The 12673-nt window shown below is 44.1% G+C and overlaps 1 protein-coding gene across 4 annotated transcripts in view; it reads left to right on the forward strand.

Moving 5' to 3' along the window:
- The window catches only part of DIP2B (disco interacting protein 2 homolog B), a 125010-nt gene that overhangs the window by 70000 nt on the left and 42337 nt on the right, over positions 1-12673 (forward strand). The gene's annotated exons all lie outside the window — the stretch shown is intronic.

The raw sequence follows: 12673 nt of genomic DNA on the forward strand, positions 1-12673 counted from the left end.
ATGTGTTAGAAGTCTATATAAATGATATTTCCTGATTTTTGGCCCATTTTCATTTGAGCCTGGAGAGATCGCAGCTTGTCACTGCAAATACACTGTGAAATTTTTACCCATCACTAGACAAAAGTTTCTTCTCTTCCAACTTCAAGATGTTCTTGTCTGAGTGAAGAGCACCAGAGCAGATCTGGTGCCGGTAGGTTGCCTTTCAGTGCATGTGATAATTTGTCCTGAAAAACATTTGGAACCCGTTTAGAAAAGGATCGGGGATTTTTTTCGCCCGGACTCTGCAGCTGCCATGAGTACACAAGCTCGTAGTTGTTTTGCATTGTGCTCGCTACGTTCTTGATCAGGCTTGTGCAGGAGTTTATGCTTTTCAGCCGATGGCTCTGAGCCTCCTGAAATCTGCCGTTCGTGGTTCAAGATGGGAACAACAAAAGGGAAACGCAGCCGGCGTTCTGGCCTCTGGCCTCAGCCATTTTTGTTTACCAGTTAATGTTTCTTTCCAGTTGGCTAGTGTTTGCTGGGTCAGTCGATCTGTTGTTTAAAAGGCTTTGTTTACCGCTAACTCGTCTTTTGATACTTCCATGCTGAATTTACCAACAGGAGTTTTTCATTTACCTGCTGAAAGCTGTGTCATTTCCAGAGGAACGTGTTTATTTTTCTTCCCTTTTTATTACAAATAACCTGCCGTGAGTTTATTTCCACTGGATGAAATGTCTCTCTGGCCTTTGTGGGAACAGAGTGCAGAAGTGTCAAAATCTGAACCCTTTGGAGAATAGTTGTATTTAGGTGTTTGCTTATCCAGCAAAGCGGTATTTGCTGCCAGCTGTAAAATGTTTCCTTTTCCATTGATACTCAGCTCTTACGTGTAGGTAGGGGGCTGACTCATTAATATTACAAGTGTCATACGTGTTGTGTTAGGGCCAGTCCCGATTTTGCTGTCCTCTAAAGTGGAGACAGCGGCGTTGGAAGCTGTCCAATTCATTCTTCACCGGGCTTCTGTCAGCGAGATTATTAGGCTTTAATCTGTTTCATGGTGATGGCTTTGCTTTTCCAGAAGGGAGTTCCTTTTGTGTGTAGCTCAGACCACGCCAGAACTGGTCGTTGGGCTGTTGAGAGGATGCTGGTGGGAAGGAGAAGGGCTTACTGGTCAGAGAGGAGTGCTGTCCCCTTTCCCGAGCGATTTGTAATACGAAAGCCCTGCTTTGCCAAAATCCTGGCCTGGGTAGGCTAGGGAGGAATTCGGATGGGATGTTTTCTCAGCCTCTCTATCTCGACTGCTGTGGAGATTGTAGTCATTGTGCAAACAAAGCAGCCATTGTCCGAAGCTTTGTGTCATCCTCTGGGTTTTGGGTTGAGAGCCTCGATTCCCCGCTCACCGGGAACTGCAAGCAAGGTGTTTTGGAGCGATTGGTTGTGATTAGTCCACTGTTATCATCCCCTGTATTTTTCACTAATAAAAAATATCAACACGGTAGAAATTTCCCGTGTAGTTTGATGATGTGAATGTTCAACGGGAAAACGGGATGGGAGAAGGAGCTTTTTAACAAGGTTGCGGTGACAGATTTTTGTAATAAACACAGTATTTGGGGTATTTTGTAAATAATTCCTGTATTCATTTGCTGTCAGATACTTAAGTCTTCAAAGTAAATCACATCTGTAACTGCAATATCTTTTTGGGTAAGCTCTTTTGTTCATTTTGTTTGCATTCTTTTTGTCAAGTTGCTGACAGTGTGCTCTTAAATAATCCTACTCATTTCTCCATACTTCCTTCCCTCTACGAGCAAGACATGTGAGAATTCAGTTTATTTAAATTGGAAGAAGAGATATTGCGCCCTTAGAGAGGCCACGGTAGGAAAGTTCACTCTAAGTAGTAATTGTGGGTTGGGAGATAGCTTGTTGAATAGGTTCTTTCTTACTTTAAGCCTGTTTGTTTAGGTTCAAGGTCCACTGGTGTCAATGTGGAAAGGCTGTTTGTCCTCACTGGTTTGTGAAAATAATCTTATGACCGTGGTGATGTGCGGCTACGAGGCAAGAAGAAGCCACGGGTTCGGATCTTGCCGTTTTGGAATGACAGAAATATCTGTCTGATACTGCAATATCCTGCATAACAAGGCCAGCACACTGAGATTGATCGTTCTTTCTCGTTATGATAATAACCTGAGTTATTGTTGTTTTTAAAGAGCCGTTTAGTGTACGGAATTAGGAGGAATCGATGTGCTGGGGGGAGGTGTGTGCTTTCCCTCGGAACAGGTAAGTTCAGTAGCTTTCTGGCGGATTTGCAATGTGCAGCTGGATCGCCAAGCTGTGCGCTGAGGGTTCTCCTGTTTGCTGCTCTCGTCTGTTTTGCCCATTATTTTGATCTTCCACGCAGTTTAAAGGCTTTCACAGAAGAAGGATCTTGCCACATCCTGCTACCCAGCCTCCAAACAAAGTGCTGCTGAAGCAGACACTGACTCCTCTTTAGCACGCCACAAGAGCCCCGAACAGAAGTCGTTCCTTGCATGATCTTGCTTGTAAAGAGCATCACAGCTGACAGAATAATGGCTTTTCTTAGGCTTGCTGGTGACATGCCAACACGGTTTCCTCAGCAATGAAATTCCTCAAGAAGCCATGGTTGCTGATGTAAACATAACTGAAAGCTTAACACAGCCCATACTGAGCTCAGGGTCTGAAATCTGCTTCTTACACCATGCTGTACAGCGCGTTTTTCTTCTGCCTTTTTCTGTTTAAATCTGCTTTCCCAAGCTCGTAACCAACTGGAACGGGTTGAGCTCTTCAAGCCAGAAAAGATGGGCTGGGCTGTGCCGAGGGGAGCCTGTCCAGACTCCGGCGCTTGCTCGTGGCAAGGATCACTCAGTGGGGCAGCCTCCACAGCTCCGCTTTTGTGGAACTGTGTGTGGGACGGAGGCGACTGGGCAGGTTTAAGGTTTCTTTAACAAAGTGCTTTGCTTCCCGTTAGTCAGGCTTGGAAAAAAAAAATTAAAATGGATAGCAAACCCAAGAACAGTTCCATAGCAGCTCGAGTCTGCCTGCTGTCTTTTTGACAGGTACGCTTCTGGAATTTGGTGGGAGTTTCCGCCAGTCAAATTACTAGTGTTGCACGCTAATTTGAGGCTGGGTAAAAGATTAATAATTGTATTGCTTTAAGTAGTGGAATCCTACTATGGTGACTAATACTGTTTAATAGTAACTATCCTGGAGTAAGTAAATCACTTTTAAATGCTGTAAAATGACTGTGGTTTTGCGTTTCGGATTTCAGTGCTTTGGGAAAAACAATGTGTTTTGCTCTCTTGAGCAGCCAACACTTTCTCTGCTGTTTTCTTCCGTGAAATGGGAGTGAATATTCTTCTTATGTTATATATATGTATTATTATGAATACACGCTTGGTCCTACCTCTTTGGGAAAACCAGGGTAGGAGGCATGTGGGAAAACATGTCACGATAGACGCGTCCCCTATTTAGTTTTGAAAAATTCATTCCTGCCATTGATTGATTGTTTGGGTTTTAGTTTGGCGGGTTTTTTTGTTGTTGATTTTTGTTTGGGGAGTGATCTTTTAAGTGCTAATGCTTTCATCAAGATATCTTTCTTTGTTTCATCATGCGTAATCATCGAGCTCATCGCACTGTGATTTTGGAATAGCATTTTCCCATCTGGAAAGACGTAATTACCACGCTGCCGTGCAGCATGACATGCCAACTAGGTTAGTGCTTCGTTAACACTGTTTAGAGGAAGGTCAGGGTTGCATTTCCATGCCTGAGTACGTTGAGCAGCGCTGTGTTTGATCGATAGATAGGGGGATAATTGCTCTTAACTTCTTTCCTCTCCCATTCTTGCATCTCATTCAAGAATCTAGAATTATAAAAAGTACCTTCAGGTGCAGTTGGACCTCAATGGGCTGCGTATCCCAACTGCTTCTCTGGATGGTTTGGCAAGGTGCTGCTGCAGTGTCAGGTTTGGAAGGGAGTTACCAGGGAGGAGTACCTGTGGCAGTTGGCTTACATTAGAAAAGAGCGAAGCTTCTTTCAAGAGAATTATTAAATAAGGGCATCAGAGAGCCGTGAAAGGGTAGGTGATAGCAATAGCACACAGAATTAAAACCCACAGTCACTTCTGTTTTAATCATCCCGGGTCGATGCACTGTGGTAATATTCTGATGGTTTTGTGTGGCCACGGTAGCTGCTGAACCAAAAAAAAAAAATAGTGCAAAAATATGATCAAGTTTTTGTGCAAGAGAGTCGAGAGGAAAACAGCCTGGTGAGCCCCGGCCTCCGCTGGAACGGAGGTGCAGAATAAATGCCAGGGACTGTCTGGTTTCATCGAATACCTCTGACTGGAAACTGTGGTGTCGCCGATGGCTGTGGGTGGGGTAAAAGCTTCGTACATCTGAGATTTTTTTTATCAATCAGCCCATTTGTCAGGGCCCCAGACTGTCATTGACTGCTGCTTACTGCAGGTTGTGGTAAACCCAAGGGAAAAATATTGTTTGACTTTCTAATTGTGGGTGGCTATCTACGTGCGTCTCAACCATTTTGCAGCAAGATGCAGAATTCTCTGTGGGTGCCTGCATGTTTTTGGTTTTCCTTTTATTCCTGGGCTAAAACCAGGCTTGGTTTGGAAAAATCATTTGTCCACGTTAGTCTGTCTCGTGGAGAAAGTGCCGAGTGTTTAGAATAAGCAAGGAGTTGACGCGTGTGTGCGATCTTGGGCTGGATGGGCAGCTCCTAGGAGAAGATTATCAGCGCTCGCTGTTCTGAGAATTCGGTTTCTACCTTAAGGAAGACAAGGATGTACCTGCCTACTGAACAAGCGCTGAATCACGGGGTTGTTACACTTGCACAAAGTTTAGTCATTTCCTGGGAAACTTTTGTTTTCAGTTTAGTGGCGGAGGGCTAGGTCTGTGCGTTTGTGCTGAGGATTAAATAAATGTGAATTTCTGCTGGTGCCTGTGACCAGGAGGTTAGTCAGAAGAGAGAATTATTCAGGGCAGAGTCACTTCATCTGGTTTTTTTTAAAGGCGTTGTGAGGTGCCTCGCTGTACTCAGACTGTGAGTATCGCTGGTTCTCGCCTCCGTGCATGTGCTGCTTTCTGTTTCTCCTCATTTCGATGCAGGACTAGTACTATAAATGCAGTTAAGCATTCCTACATCGAATCTCGCATTCTTCTCATTGAGTACTTATTAAAAATGGATGGAAACATTTCTCTCGAATAGGTTTTATAAAATCCCGTTTCTGACAAAGCCTTGGTTTTGTGCCCTTTATGGCGTTCAGAAGGGAAAATGCATTTTTTCCCCATGAGGAGATGTAGCTATTTAAAAGATTTTAATTTATTTATTATTTTCCCCAGGATGGGGTTACATGCAAGATTTATTATTTGTCTATGGGATTAAGCTATTTATGTGCATGTGCTGGGTTTATGGGTAATATGTAAAATTTATTACCTTGTATAAAGTTGCCTTCAGTGACTGTATTTTGCAGATGTTTGTTAGCAGCAGTGAGCGGAGCCGGTATTTAGTTGGGTTATCAGGGTTAACAGAATTTAATGATGTGTTAAAAGGTTTTAAGGCGTTATATTCAAGAGGTTTTGGAACCTTTTAAAAAACATTTTACCTTTTGTCAAGGTAGATTGTTACCTGGGTGTCGATAAGTGTGATTTAAGTCACCGAGCGTGTCGTGCATCCTTTTGTCAGGTGGAAGATCTGACAGGCGAAATATTTCTGGGCTTTTAATTCTTGCATACTAATGAACTTGGGGGTAGGGTTTGAAGTTGGGCTTTGTGGTCTTTCGAGCAGCTTTGCTGGGGAGGTCCTTTAAAGAAACTAACCACTGAGAACACCAGGGGCACGGTGGTGCTGTGCGAACCGCACGCGCAGTCACGTGTAAGGATGTCCTCATGGTTGCTGTAAAGAGAAGAACCCACAGAAGCGTAGCACATCTACAAGAGGCTCTTTTATTTACGGTGGTACGCTTCCAAACGTTTTTCAGCATCCCAGTCTTGTGAAGCCTTTGAAAACTCATTTTGCTGACCCTGGATAGTACCATTTTCAGCAGGAATGGGAATGATAAGTTAACATATGTGTCTTTTATTATTTTTTTTTTTTTTGTGGGGAAGGGAGAGGGTCTTCAGCTGATCTGATGACACCTCCTTTTCATCGGTCACCCCCTGCCCACACACGCAAAGAAAACCGAACTTTGTCCTTAGCTCACCCAGTTTGGTGATGCATCACATATGGCATCTGAGATTACTCTTTGTAATACATGGACCCAGACGGGTGAATCGAGGACAGTGGATCAGCTGGAACTCTGAAGTGCTGTTGTCACATAAAGAGGCTCTTCGGTAGAGTTTTGGTAGTTGGATTTGTTGTTTAAAGGTAAAACAACAAAAAAATTAAGAAGGCTTAAGGCATGCAGAAAGTGACTTGTAAAGTGCACCTTGTGACCTTAAATGACACCGACCCCCGACCCAGACCTCTGCAGCGGGGCAGGGACCATGTATGCAGGGTAGACCACGCCGCAAAAACCTAATCTTGAATTGCATTCTTCAGAAATAATAGATGTTGAGATTAAAATAGTTTGAGTTGAGTACAGCAACATTCATAAGCCTTGAGAAAAGATTTTTTTGAAACAGTGGAACAGAGTCCCCACAGTGCTGGAGCCAAGTAGACTTGTACTGTGTATATAAATTAATCTGGAGCTGATCTGTCTGTGAAACTTTTAGTACTGCAACTGTAGCAGTATAATGGTTGTGCTTAACAAACACAGCTTTGTAAGACTTGCTGTTTTTTTCAGTAGCCTATTCATGTTCTTAATGGGAACAGAATGGTGCTGTTAAAGGGAAACTGCAAAGCCCAAACTGGTTCTGTTTGGTTTTCTTACCTTTTTTTTTTTTTAATTGGTGACATATAGAGGCTTTATTTCTTTCAAGAAATCAGTGGCTTTTTTTTGGAAGACTGTACGGTTTGCAAACCTTAGCATTGTCTTGAAGGAGGAAACCTGATATACAGCTTCACCAGAAGGAAGGAGGAGGGGATCTTTGAAGCTGCATCATCATTTGGCCTCAGACAGAAAGAGGCAATTGTCTAAACTTGTTTCAAACATAGTTTTTGTGCTGAAGTTATAGCCAAAGAGTGTTAGGAGTGCAAGACCATTTAATAGGCATCGTCTGTTTGAACGCACAGCCGTAGAAAAAAGGTTTAAATGTTATCTTTTGGCTTGCTGAAGCTTGGGATTGAGGGCGTCCTAGCTTTGAGCTAGGTAAAACCACCGGGTGCTGGGGGGTGGTGGTGGAAGTGTGGGGTGTCTAGAAGTCGCCGGCCCTCCAGGAAACGGAAGAAAGACACTATCTAGCTGCAAAACAAATAAATGAGTGGCGACAGCATTTCTTAGCGAAGTGCTGGACTGCTGGGTTTGATCCCTGTTTTCTGCCTAGGCTATGACCGAGATGGTCTTAAAGCACATTTTGGGTTTCTGCAGCATCCATCGCATGTAGAAGCCCTGACCTGGCAGTGACATGCAACAGAAGAACGTTTTGAACTTTCAGTTGCACTTTGGGTTGCAGTATCTCTGGTTTGATGTCTGCTTCTGGTCAAGGACAGGGAATCCCAAACCAAGCTCTGCAAAACCAGGTTTCATGTTGCGTTCTTGCGGGGCGAGTTTGAGATGATAAAACTGCAGGGAGATGTTGCCTGTCATATATGCCTGGAGAACAAGCAGGGGGTGAGCAAGAAAGGCAGAGTCAACAAGCTGGTGCAGGGGTGAGAATAGAATTATTCCTTTATTTTTGTTATAATCACATTAGAGTATTTGCTAAGAGTAGCTAGCTGTGTTTTGGGGCTAGTGGATGTACCAAAAGCATTTCCATGATTCTCTTTTAGCACAAACTGCTCGAAACATCAATGTTCCTTTCTTTTTTTTTAAAGCATAGAAACATTTTTTGGAAAAAAAAAATGCGTGCAAACTGCTTTCAAATTTGAATCTTTTGCTTGATACAGTCAAGTGTTTGGAGGCTTTGTTGGGGAGATGCTGTGCACTACGTGATCATTTTCCTTAATTTCTCCACTGTAGTAATTATGGTTTTGTTAGACAGTAAATGATTCAGTGTTCTCATTCCATGGGGGGAAGGGGAGCAGGGATGTTGAAAGAGGAGTATTGTCTGAGCGTAGCAGGATTAGCTGGTGTTACCACCTTGCACTGATTGAGCACCACTGTTTAGAATAGATCATCAACTCTAATTGCTAAAAAGCAGCCTGGCGTCACAGGGCGGTGAGACTCCTGAAGTTTGAGGCTTCTCTATTGCATGATTTGAATATAGGTGTAGCATCCAGGCTGATCAGCTTCCTTCTGCGCTGGCTATGCCCGAACTCCTCTTTTTTTCTCATTGCCAAGTTCATCTTTTCTTTTGCACTCGCGCTGGTCAGAACATCCAGGTTAGAACTGATGCTCATCATACAAATCCAGTTTCCTTTCAAGAAATTAGGAAAACGATATGAAAAAAGGAATCTCAGAATCAATTATTTGCAATTTTTTTTTCTTTTCTAGGGAATTCTGTTTCTCAAAAGTATGCTGCTTCAGTCACAAACAAGCAGGGCCTCTTGGATTTCATCATGGAGTCAGGATTATTGTCCAGGCATTCTGAGTGATGAAAAATCATTACTCCTAGATTCACGGTTTGCAGAAAGAAGACAAGTTCAATCTACTCTGAATCCACAGCAGGGCACCTCTTGTGTATCTGCAAGACCTGCTGTGTCTTGAAAAACAGGATTTCTTTAAATTCTGCCTTCGAAACTGTCAGGAGAGAGAAGAGGGGGAAGAGGGTTGGAAGAAGGGGACGGTGTGGTGATGGGTAGCGAGGTGAGGAGTGACTGGAGTGATGCAACACCGGTGCCAGCCTCCTGCCAGGGAGCCCGTTCCGTGAAGGTGGCTGGAGTCAGTCCTGCAAATGCTCTGCAGGGCAAGAGAACAGAGCTGGTGGCTCTGCAGGAGAAGGTCCCTCGTGCGTTGGGATGGATTCACCTTGGTGAGTCGGGGAGGCGGTGGCAGAGCTTTGCGTTGGTGGGGATGGAAACCTTGGGAGCTTAGGGAGCACGGCGAGGGAGGTGGTGGCGCGGGGAGGTGATGGGCTGGGTTGTGGCAGTGGCCAGCTGTATTTACGCTTCGGGCTGTTCTAATAGGCTGTTTGTCTGGGGGAGCCGAGGGGATCGCTGCTCCTGAGCTGGTGGCTGCCGTCACTGCAGCAGAGGTGTTGGGAAGGAAGGAGAGCCTGTTCCTCTGCTGCATCAGCAATCAGCAGCTTAGCTCCCCCTTTTACAATAAACGACAAAAACAAACAAATAAAACCCCAAACCAACAAAAAAAACCCCAACCCCAACCAACAAAAAAAAACCCAAACCAACCACCCCCCAAAAAAACCCCTGAGGATTGCAGACATCGCATTTTGAGACACTAGGAAAGACGATGACATACAAGAATCTTACAGTTGGTTATGGCGAAAGGTTTTTGGCTGAAAAGAAGCCAAAACTTGGCTCTTTTTTGGGAAAAATCCCTTTTCCTTAGCAGGGCCTCCCCAGCGTGTGGAGGCACAACCATGACTAGCTGAGGAGATAGATAAATATAGACCTCAACTGAACAGAAACAGTTGTAGCTGGGAGAGGGCCAAAAGAATGTCTCAGCAGTAAGTGTTTTTGTTTGTAATTTCTTTCCTAGGAATGAGCAAACACTAGCACCATTTTAAAGCTAAATTGTCAGCTCTCATTTGCTTTGCTAATGCTTCCTTTGTAGCGCTGTGCCTTGCATCTGTGTAGAAGGGGTTTGTGGTTCTTGGGTTGGTTGTTTTTTGGTGGGTTTTTTTTTTCAGCTCTCTGGAAGAATTTAGCGTACCAAATGTCACCAAGTGTTTTAATTTATGGAGGCGGGGTTGATGATTTACCAGGTTGATGTAGTAGGAGTGAATGGTTCTTGAGATTGCAGTCCTATTGTCTTGGTTCTCTTCCTGTGGCTGGAATTTATGATGTTCGCTGAGGAAGTCTGCCTTTACGTTCGGATCTAGCCATTTCCATTTCCTGTAAATCAGCAGGAAAAGGAACAGGGTGAAAGAAAGTGTTTCCCATAGTGATTTTTTTGGTTTCTGTCTCAGCGGATTAGTACCAAATTTGGACTATGTATGACCAGAGAGAAGAGACTTTATACGATTGAATTATTCCACTCGTGCAATATTTTAAAGGGACTCTAGCTTCCAGGACTTGAGATCTCAGTTGGGGCATAACTGTTGTGGTTGTAGCAACGGGATCATGATTTTACTGAGATAACTTTACACATGCCACCGTATGCCTACACACAAGGGTTTTTTTCCAAGAGCCTTAGTTCCTTGCTGGAGCTTTATTTCTGATTCGGGTCTGTTTCCAGCCTGCGTGGATGGCCGTCCTTAAGCACAGAACTCTTCGTTTACCTGTTTCTTCTAACCCTCTCCATCCCTCTTACCTAGTTCTGCCCGAGTAGGGCTCAGGTCTAAAAATTTAAAACTTAGGCTTTTTAATCCTGTGGGCAGGTGCTCAAGACTGTCAAGCCGTTTGTCAAAATAATGGTTCTTTTTTTATTATTTTAACAAACTCTGTTTGGAAGTTCAGTAGTGGGAAGACATGGTGCTGCAGGGAAAGCCCAGGAATTTATCACCCTTCTTTCTGTTCCTCGAATTTTGCTAGTTGGAACTTTCTTGCTTTTGCCAAATAACATTAGGCTTTTTATTTTTTTAACTAGCTTATGCTCATAGATTCCCTTTTTTTCCAAGCAATAACGTAAATGATCTGCACCACGCGCTAGCTGAGGTTGCACGTAATGTTTTGGCCAGAGTTACTTTCTTGTTCCTCAGTAGGATCTCGCTTCGGCTTCAGCTTTCCAAGTGCCCATCTGTGAACCGTAACGCTTGTGTTCCTGCAAGGATGAGTTTGCTGTGTCGGTAGGATATTGGCGTGGAACAGGTGATTAGAGAGAATTCTTTCCTTCCCTGTAGGTGAAATAAAAAGTGATGCTACTAGTACTTAAATTGAAAGTGCTGGGATTTGTTCGTAACGTACTGGTATTCCTTAGCAATTCCAACAGTTTTCTGTGGCAAATGTTTCATTAGGTACAGCGCGTAACCACCAGTGTCAAGAGTCCAGTTAAATCTTGCGGCGAAATGAATCACAAAATAACGAGCTGCAAACAAATCTGTGGGCTGGCTCGGAAGGAAAAATCCCTCCCCCTTTCTGTGCAGGTTTGTTTTTCCTGAAGTGGCAGTCACCCTGGTCTGTTCGGTACCCGAATGAACCAGCGTGGGGAATGAAAACTACTTCTGCAAATGGAGAGGCAAATCTCGGAAAAGCCGGTGGGTTTCGTAGCTCACGCCGTCAATCAAAACGTTATCCTTCTGGCGTGTAGTCTTGGAGCAGCTCTCTTTTGAAGGTGTGCTTTCCTCACGCTGGCAGCATACCTTTCTTGTGAGCTGGATTAATCTCAGCGATGGACTGCAATCAGGCATTAAAATGAATGCTTTGGTTGGCGTTTCGGTGCTTCGTGGACATTCTAATTTTCAGCTGCTGGATTTGTTTGGACTTGCTGGGGCCTGACTCAAACGTAGTGTTAGAGGAGCAAGGTAAAATTCTGTGTGCAAATGCACGCCCTCCGCTGAGCAGTGGAAGTACCCGTTTCAGCTTCCAAACTCTTTGTCGAGGCGTTGCCAGCGACGCTGATGTTTGACTATCCAGCACAAAGGAGTCAAGTCTGTTCCCCTCCCAAGCGTTTCTGTGCTGCAAAATAACCTTTATAACCCCGATGGCCAGAATTGGGGTTATATATATGTCTATAACCAAATACATATATATATATATCTCTCCAGATAGCCGGAATGTTTTAGCAGAGATGCTGGCTGTGTTTGGAGGCTTAGAGCCTAAACCCTCTAATCACCTTTTCTGATGTGGCCGTCGAGATCAGGCTGGAAGTGTCTGGCAGAAGGATGCTGGTGAGGCAGCAGATGCAGTGGCCTGTGCTGCTCGGTGTCTGATGCTACTGCCTTGCAGTAACAGGGCTCATGGCAAAGAAACCACGCCGTTTGCCATCACTGGTTTCTTGCTGTCATACAAACGTGGGCTTCATTTTCACTCAAGAAGTAATACCAAAGAATTCTGCTTCCTTACTGCCGTGTCTTTGCTTCCAGTCTTTCGACCCCAAGAGATAAGAGGTTATAAGTGCAGGTCGGGCTACAAGAAGGCTTGAAATGCCCCAGGGCTTTTCGTTTTAATCCCTTCAAGGTTTCAGTCTTTTCTTGTGGTTCGGATGTAATGTGAGAAATTAAAACAAAAGACAGCAGCCAGATGGTACATCTCCAGGATCAGACAGATTAATTTTTTTAAAAAAGGGAAAAGTTTACTAAGATTTACTCTCTTCCGGAGTTTTTGCTTCTGTGGAGCTTCTTGTATCAGTAGACAAAGAGTGGAATTACGGCTACTACCAGGTTAAAAAAACCCACAACTCCCTCGCTTGCTTTCACGAGATATCACATAAACATGATTAAAAGTCTGATTTTTTTGGATCAGAGGGTGTGCTTGCTGGGCAGTTGTCTAGAAGTTGACTCTGTTCGTCCTCGCCTCAGTTTTTGGAGGTGCCCTGAACAGCTCCTGCAGTGGGCAGTGGGCTTGCGTTGTT

Source organism: Falco cherrug, chromosome 19 (assembly GCF_023634085.1).
Source record: "Falco cherrug isolate bFalChe1 chromosome 19, bFalChe1.pri, whole genome shotgun sequence".
NCBI lineage: Eukaryota > Metazoa > Chordata > Aves > Falconiformes > Falconidae > Falco > Falco cherrug.